Source organism: Canis lupus, chromosome 28 (genome assembly GCF_048164855.1).
Source record: "Canis lupus baileyi chromosome 28, mCanLup2.hap1, whole genome shotgun sequence".
In the NCBI taxonomy this organism is placed as follows: Eukaryota; Metazoa; Chordata; class Mammalia; order Carnivora; family Canidae; genus Canis; species Canis lupus.
Window position 1 is genome coordinate 28,754,360 of NC_132865.1, and position 9,073 is coordinate 28,763,432.

The window sequence follows — 9,073 nt, forward strand, 5'->3', positions numbered from 1 at the left end:
AAGCTCTCACATCTTCCATGAACAGGAAACAGGAAATAACCATCACTGCAAATGATGCAATAAAGAATACTGAACTTCTTGGTAAACAATTTCAAAACTTAGCACACAGAGCTCCACAACTGACTGGCACTTGATCTAATCTTGTGCCATTTGGAAGTGACTGCCACATATGTATTCCTCCAAATCCTTTATTACATGAATGCTTTACCTAGATACAGAGATGTAACCGGGCCTCCTTTAGCTGACTCAGCCTGCATTCAGTTGCTATGTTGAGACAAATTTCACATCTGGCACAGTTACACAATATAGACAATAAAACATGAATAAAGTATGCAGACTAGAAAAGCTTCCACATAGAAATGGTAAAAAGGACAAAATTGCAGATCATGCAGCAAAACCACAATGTACCTTTGAACAGTCTTTCTCTTTTGCTTGTTGTCCTCTGTCTTCTCTCTCTTGCCCTCTCCTCTACTCCCTCCTCTTTACTTCCCTTCCTTTCCTCTCCTTCTCCCTCATCCCTCATTATGTCCCATTTCTCTGGGCTCCTTTGTGATTTCTCTAAATCCATAACCACCCCTCTTCCCTTAGCAAAACAAAATATCTCATCCAGAATCCATCTTCCTTAGAAAGTATGAAAATAGTGTGGGATGGATTAGTGACAACTCTTTACTTTTTTTTTTTTTTTAAGTTTTAATTTTAGCTTATGTATTTTTATTTTTTTTTTAAAGATTTTTAGCTAAACTCTACATCCAGTATGGGGCTTGAACTCACAACCCAAAATCAAGAACTGCATGCTCCACCAACTAAGTCAGCCATGCACCCCTAGTCCCATTTTTTTTTTTTAATTGCGAGGGTGAGGGGTTAGTTCATTTTAAATCTTTTTAAAAATGTTGTATTAATTATATATTTTCAAATTAAAATTAATTCAGTTTTTCCTTTTTCAGTCACTTTTTTTAAAGATTTATTTATTTATTTATGATAGAGAGAGAGGCAGAGACACAGGCAGAGGGAGAAGCAGGCTCCATGCCAGGAGCCCAACGCAGGACTCGATCCCAGGACTCCAGGATCATACCCTGGGCCAAAGGCAGGCGTCAAACTGCTGAGCCACCCAGGGATCCCTTTTTTTTTTTTTTTTAATATTTATTTATTTATTTATGATAGAGAGAGACCTTTTTCAGTCACTTTTATTTATTTATTTTTTTTTCAGTCACTTTTAAACCTTTTGTTCCCACACATGTATTTCCACTGGATTCTGGGCAAGCTATGTTACTTTCCTGTCATCTAGCAGATGTCATGAGTGAAAGGAATTGCAAAAAAAAAAAAAAATGCCTCTTCCCTACCTTAGTAAACAAACACTTGGTTTCAAACATTGCAGTACACATTCATAGGAGAGGTAGACACTCTGTAGCCAGATTCGGGCCACTCTGATGCTCTCATCTTATTAAGCTCTCGGATAGTTATTTCTCCTTCCCAATAGGGTCATAAGAGAAAACTCTTGAGGTTTGCTCCTATCAGTTTCCCTCTACCCTCCTGTAAACCAAGAACTATCTAGAACAGGGTGTAGCCAAAGAAGGCTATAGTTGTTCTTCTGGTTGGTGGTTCTAAGTCTTTGGGTCCTGTTTTCAGTAAGTAGAGCCCTACCTGGGAAGATACTAGAGAAGTGTCCTTTCTTTTGTGATTAATAAGCCATTGCCTGCCCCCAGAGACGTTTATCCTGTTCAACTGAACTTACTGGTTTCACTAAAAGTAAATGCCTAAGGAGTGACTTGATTCAACTTTGGGATGTATGTCACATTGATAATACTCCTAAATTTATCCAGTTATCCCTTCGTCTTTCTTCTCCTCTGCTTTTTCCTCTAGTGGCCTGTTGAGTTCTTAATGGGGCCTCACTAGATGGATTGCTCTCTTTCTTGAAGAGATAAGTCATCTGAGATCTCCTCACTCTTTGAACTAAAGAATGAGACTAGTGCAATTGTAATGAGACTGCATTTTGCCACTTCCCAGTCCTACCCAAGGACTAACACTGGAATATTCCTTTCTATACCATCACTACCATTCTGGATGTCAAGGTGTATAAAGAATGGAGCAGAAGAGAGGAAGTGTTAAAAACAGGGTAGTTCAGAAGAGGCTAGGCAAATTCTAGGGTGCAGCCAGACCCCCTTCTGTTGGTAGAGAAGTCATGAGTGATTGCGGGCAGTTGATGACTGGAGAACTATATACTTTACAGCATTTAGATGAGCAGCATCCAGGACTCTGCTTTGGTGACAGTCAGTGGTATTTCTAACAAGAAGTGGCCCACAAGCATCTGTAGTAAAACACTGGTGATGATTTTCTCTAGAGGCAATTAAGAGTGTAAAAGTGGCCAGTGGCAAGGACCTACCCTGACTCAAGTAAAAACTGGCTTGAGAAACTCAGACAGACATGAATGTTTTTTTGTAAATAATTGATGTAAACTTAGGGTGGAATATCCAGTTACTTAATTCATCTATACGTAGAAGTAAACAAAGGGTTGTCCCTTTTGAAAGTGGAAAAAATCCTAGGGCCCAGTTAGATGGGATAATGCTATTATAAATATTTAAGAAAAACATGTTACTAATAATAAACTTTATCAATTCAAATGGTCCTTAAACAGATCTGAGGGTAGAAGGTCATTTTGGATATTTTATTTTTCACAGCTAAATACAAATACAGTGTGTGGGGGGGAATAAATACATACATATAAGTACGGTGGGAAAAACAAGATACCAGTTTTGTTATGTTTGTTTATTTTTGTGTTAGCTCTAGTGGTCTGTTTTATTCTTTGACATTCCAATGGTGACTTTTGTTTTGCTGTTTTCCTGATTTTGAAGAAAAATTCAATGTGTTTTACTCTAGGTGCCCACTTTTAATTTTTGCTTTGCATTATACTTGTATTAAACTTACTAAGTCTTTTGTTTAGCTGTTTTTGTTAGATAACTTACAACTGTTTACAGTGTTAGGAACATACCTACTAATAAAACAGGATCCTCTGATGATACTATGTCTTGCAGTTAAAATTACTATACAAAACAGGAGACATTATTCTTTAGGCAAAATAAAGAGAATTTAAAATTCCTTCTTATAGATTCCAATTCTTTTTTTTTTTTTTTTTTAATATTTTTTTTAAATTTTTATTTATTTATGATAGTCACAGAGAGAGAGAGAGAGAGGCAGAGACACAGGCAGAGGGAGAAGCAGGCTCCATGCACCGGGAGCCCTTCGTGGGATTCGATCCCGGGTCTCCAGGATCGCGCCCTGGGCCAAAGGCAGGCGCTAAACCGCTGCGCCACCCAGGGATCCCATAGATTCCAATTCTTTGTTGAAAACTTCTCATTGATTTTGCCCATATTTTTCTCCATTTAACTTAAAATTGTAACTTAAAATTTTATTTAAAATAAAAACCTTGTTTTCTAATTGCAGTATCAGGATCATCTACCCATCTATCCATGGGTCTTCAGTTTTACTTTTCTTTTTATATTACTATCACTTACTTCGTCTTCTTCATATTTTTAGAAATACTTTATAGTATATTGGACATTGCATTTAACTGTAGAGGCTCCAGATAATATCTTCCATTAGCAATGATTCTTCCTTTCTTTTGTCAGATAGAGTGAAAGGCTAGTCAATCCAATCAGGTCTTATACTGGATTGCTAATTTGGTTAAGATTTAGTCCATCTCTGGTTCATCCCTATTCTTCGTTCCTCCTGGGCTTTTTAATTATTTTATTATTATTATTATTATTTTTTGAAAGAGAGCATAAGAGCAAGGAGAGGAGTAAAGGGAGAAGAGGGAGAGAATCCCAAGCAAGCTCCATGCTCAGCATGATGTGGGGCTTCATATCAGGACCCTGAGATCAGGACCCAAGCTGAAATCAAGAGTTGATCCTCCACCGACTGAGGCACCCAGGTGCCCTGGTCCTCTTGGGTTTCCGATTGATAGTCTGCATATTCTTTTCTTTTTTTTTTTTTTTTTTTCAGCCTTGAAAGTTCTACCTTTGGCAGATTTTAAACTTAGTACCCATCTTTTGCAGGTTAAAAAATCTTGTAAATGCCTTGAAGTATCTATTGTGGGTTTGCTGAAAACTCCTTCTCTCTAATAGAACTTTGTTTCCAAAATTCTGCAAGACAAGTGAATGTTTCACTCTGCCTTTCCTACTCAGTCTTCCTCAGTTTCTGGTAACATCCCAGAATTTGGCACATATTCCATGGTAAAATTTAACCATGTACTTTATATTTTCCTTTTTTTTTTTTTTTTTGTCAGTCCTACATAACTACAAAAAACTCCAGATTTCTCTTTTCCAGCTAGGATCTATTTGTTTTATGTCTATGTACGTAAGTACAGTTATTTATATAACTTTTACCATGCCCTTTGTTCTTTTCTAACTTTTTCTATTTGGTCAGTTTTAAATGGCACCTTTTGACTCTCACCTATTACCTATACACAACAATTTTATTTTAGTTTTCCCTTCCTCTCTCTCTCCTTTCCTCTTACTTTTTTTTTTTTCCTCTTACTTTTTTAACTTGCATTCTTCCTATTGGGCAGAATATATATTTATATTCTACTCTTTGATCCAAATCCCTACTCTTATTTTAGTATTAGTACTACAATTCTATTAAATGCTCACCATCAATTGTTTTGATGTATTTTCCGAGTCACCTTTTGTTTACATGAAATTCATCTTCTAGATGGATTTCCAGGAAGGGTGTGAGAACATTTATGTTTATATAGCTTGAATACAGAAATCTAAAAATTTGTTTGAATTTTTCTTAAAATGATGCTCCATTATTGCCTTGATTTTTATGTTCCTCTTGAAAAGTGTGAGATCATACTAATATTCTTACCCACATAAGTAAACTGATTATTTTGCCTCATGGTCTTCAAAATTTCTTATTTTTCCTTAATGTCCAAGAGTTTTGCTAGGGTAAGTCTCAGAGTTGTTCATTCCAGGTCAATTTTACCATTCTTCTCTTCCTTACATAAAGTCTCCTGGATTATGGTAAAAACTTTTGTTCCATTGCTTTATTTTCTTCTTCATCCAGGACTTCAATAATACAGATGTTGAATCTTCTTTGCCTTTCATTTTAAGCATTTTTCTAAGATCTGTTTTACTTTTTCAATCACCATTCCTTTGGTTATTTCTTCTCTTTCTTCACTGATGGTTATTAAAATTCTGCTTGAGTCTTCTCTGCTTTAGACAGATGAAGGTAATTTATTCTTCACTTGTGAGATAGTTTTGTCTTTTCCTTCAAATTTTTCCAGATTAGGTCAACTTTTGAGGCATTCCTTTCTGATTTTGTCCATTTGTGTTCTTAGGTGGTGAACTAGATTTGATGTGTACACATATATACACACATCTAATGCTTGTTTGAGAATATTTAATTTTAGTTTAGAACTTGGTCTTACAGTTTTGTTTTGAGGAATAATTTTCATTAGGTGAAATGTTACAATTTACCTTTTTTGTTTCATCTCAGAGTAGTTTTGCATTGTGTTGGTCTGATTTTTTTAAACAAGCATTTTGTAGACAATTTCCTACTTGAAAAGTATCTTATTGTGTCAATATAGTGAAGTGTAATTCCTTTAAAAGATAATGTTTTTGTGGTGGCAGTTTTATGTATGTAGCAGTGAGGTAGGGTGGCTGGCACGACTTATTTCTTCTGTTTCTGTAGAATCCTTAATTTTTCCCCTTCTTTTGTTCTCTTCATTGCCATGTCGTTAAGGGACATTACCTTCTCATAAATGTAGCTGATTCTTCCTCAAAAGTAACGCTCTCTGTATCTGACACTTCTGGTCTCTTATTTTCAAGCTCCTTCTTGACATCCATTGTTATAACTTACTAAGACCCAGGCTGTATTCAGTATGTTAGCACTTAATGTTTGACATTTTCTTTCAAGGTTTGATTTTGCCTATGCTTTGTTTAATCATCCACTCCCTTTTTTCTTTTTCAAAGATTCTTTGAAGTCCTGCCTCTCCCACCTTTACATTTAGATGTCTTGTAGCAGTGGAGGAAACTTTTTAAAATTTGGAACTAATCCATTTTCTGATAATTGGATGTTTGTGGTATTCTCTGTCTTCTAATATTGCTAAAGGCATGCATCACATGTGATTATATTTGCACTACTTGTACATAATGATGTTTTTTTTGAAAATGTGTGGAGAGATTCTGGTTCAGGTGGTTGACTTATCCTCTAGACCCAAGCATAATTTATCTCTGTTATCTCTTATTAATATGGATGTATCTTTGTTTAAAAGCAGCTCCAATTTATTTTCATGCTTTCTAAAAGTCTATTAATTCTTCAATTTGGGGCACCTGGATGACTCAGTCAGTTGGGTGTCTGACCTTGGCTCAGGTCATGATCTCGGAGTCCTGGGATGGAGCCCCATGTTGGGCTCCATGCTCAGCAGGGAGTCTGTTCCTCCCTCTCCCTCTGTCCCTCTCCCTGTTCATGTGTACTAATAAATAAATAAAATCTTAAAAAAATTATTCAATTTATTATCCATTCTCTTATAGGTCATTTTCATTGCGTTTAATATTTCACTGTTATCCCCCCGCAAAAAAAAAAAAAAAAAAGAACATACTTGTACCTATTTCCTTGTTCACACATCCAAGCATTACTCTAGGGTATATACATATGTCTGAAAAATATTCGTTTACAGAATATGTGCATTTTTTTAAAGATTTTATTTATTTATTTGAGAAAGAGAGAGAGAGCACGCATGAGGGTCAGGGAGGGTAGCAGCAGAGGAAGAAGGAGAAGCAGACTCCCCAGTGAGCAGGGAGCCCACTGCAGGGCTGGATCCCAGGACCCTGAGATCATGACTTGAGCAGAAGGCAGATGCTTAATCGACTGAGCCCCCCCAGGAGCCTCCAGAATATGTGCATCTTCACCTTTACCAGATATTCTCTAACGTTTTCAACAATGGTTGTAATAATTTATGATTCTACTAGTAGCGTTAAAGAATTTTCATTTTCTACACACTTTGTTATTTTCAAGGCTTACATTTATGCCAATCTGATGGATGTAATGTATTATCTTAATTTACGTTTTCCTGATGACTATTTAAGGTTTAATTTGTCTTTTCATATTCTTTCCCTAGTTTTCTTTTGAGATGTTCTTATTAAGTCCTTTGTATATTCTAGAAATAAACTATTAAAATTCTACATTTTGTAAATATATCCTCCAAGTTTGTGCCTTATCTTTAACTTTCTTAAAGTTATACAGAAGTTTCAAAATTATAACATTGTCAAATTTATTACTTTTCTCCATTAACATTTCCATCTTTCTTTTTTTTAATTAATTTATTTTTTTAAGAGAGTTTATTTATTTATTCATGAGAGACACAGAGAGAGAGGCAGAGACACAGGCAGAGGGAGAAGCTGGCTCCCTGCAGGGAGCCCCACGTGGGACTCAATCCCGGGTCCCCAGGATCACACCCTGGGCTGCAAGCGGCGCTAAACCGCTGCGCCACCGGGGCTGCCCCACTTGCATCTTTCTATACAATGTTTTATAAAATCCTAAGTAAGTGTCATGAACACTTACTACTATGTTTTCTTATTGGAGTATATTTTGTTTTACACATTTACATCTTTATTTAAATGGAGTTTAGGGACGACTGGGTGGCTCAGTGGTTGAGCATCTGCCTTTGGCTCAGGTCATGATCCTAGAGTTTGGGATCGAGTCCTACATCGGGCTCCCCATGGGGAGCCTGCTTCTCTCTCTGCCTGTGTCTCTGCCTCTCTCTCTGTGTCTCTCATGAATAAATAAATAAAATCTTTTAAAAAATAAAAATAAATAAATAAAGTTTACTTTTGTGTAAAAGGCCAGATAATTATTTGTCCTCCGAGGATAGCCACCTGTTCCAACACCACGAATTCATATTTGCCAAGGCTCTTCCTCTGTTCAATTATACTCAAAACCAGCTGAGTACTAAAGGCCTTTCATGATATCTTTAACCACATCCTGTGGGCTTATCTTTCACCACGCCCTTGTACAGTAGCATTATTGTCTTATCAAACCAGGCTACTTACTGCATTCAGTCTTGAAATATACCAAAGCTAATTCTTACTAAGTCATGTTCCCTTCCCGTCTTTTCTCCTTACTGAAAATTGCATACTTCTTCTAAAAAAAAAAAAAAAAAAGACACTGTCCAACCAATTCATCTTTGCATCCTCAATAGTTGGCCCTGATTGAACACACTCCCAATACTCGTCAAAGAATTTTATTCTGAATTCACTTTGGCCCTTGCGAGTGGCCACTTCCACCTAGAAAGAAAATACTTTTTGCCTTTTTACCTACCTTCCCACCAAAATATGCCTAGTGATCCTAAAGCATTTTTTTAATTCTATTTTTTAAAAAGTATTTATTCTTTTTAAATTCCACCCTTGTATTTTTAAAAATCTTAAACAAACCCTCAAAATACTTCTATCGCCCAGGAACCAGAGTCATCGTTTCTGCGCCTGTGTGGAAGGCAGACAAGTGTACGGTCCAAGCTAACAGGAAAGGGCACGTGCTCGGGGGCGGGGGGGGGGGGCGATGCCAGCAAGGGGCCCCTCCTAGAGCCGCTTGGCAGGTGAGGCCGCAGGTGCGCCCGCGCCGGGGAGGTGTCCACATCCCCGTCCCCCCCTTGCCCTCGCTTCCTCCAGCTGCCTGCACCCTGAGGACGAAGAGCGCGGTGTGGAAATTACCTCCGAGGCCACAGTCTCTCCTTCCAGGGAACGCTGGAGCGCCCGACTGGGCTGTCACCATTGCTAAGGACACGCAGGGTCTCCCCTTCGGGAGGGAGCTACCCCGCTGGCGGCCTGGGTTCAAGATTCGCTCAGACCCAGGCCCGGGGCCGTCCCCTTCCAGAGCCCGGGCTCGGTCACGGGTGACGGGAGGTCACCGCCATGGACGAGCTGAACGGGGAGATCCCGGCCACCCCGAGCCCACCCGCACGTTTCCGGCCTGTTCCGCACCGGCCGCCCCGCAGCGCTGGCGGCCGCGGGGTCGCGGGTGGCAGCGCGAACGCCGAGCGCGGCCCCGGAAACGCCCGCCCGGGCCCCGCGGCCGCCGCGCG

At 38.7% G+C, this 9,073-nt stretch overlaps 1 long non-coding RNA gene across 1 annotated transcript in view; it reads right to left on the bottom strand.

The window, feature by feature from the left end:
* The window catches only part of LOC140620351 (uncharacterized), a 21,614-nt gene extending 12,590 nt beyond the window's left edge, over positions 1–9,024 (bottom strand). Inside the window, exon 1 of the long non-coding RNA XR_012020158.1 lies at positions 8,703–9,024. This is a non-coding gene — a long non-coding RNA (uncharacterized lncRNA). The remainder of the gene's footprint in view (positions 1–8,702) is intronic.
* Positions 9,025–9,073: the final 49 nt, after the last annotated feature.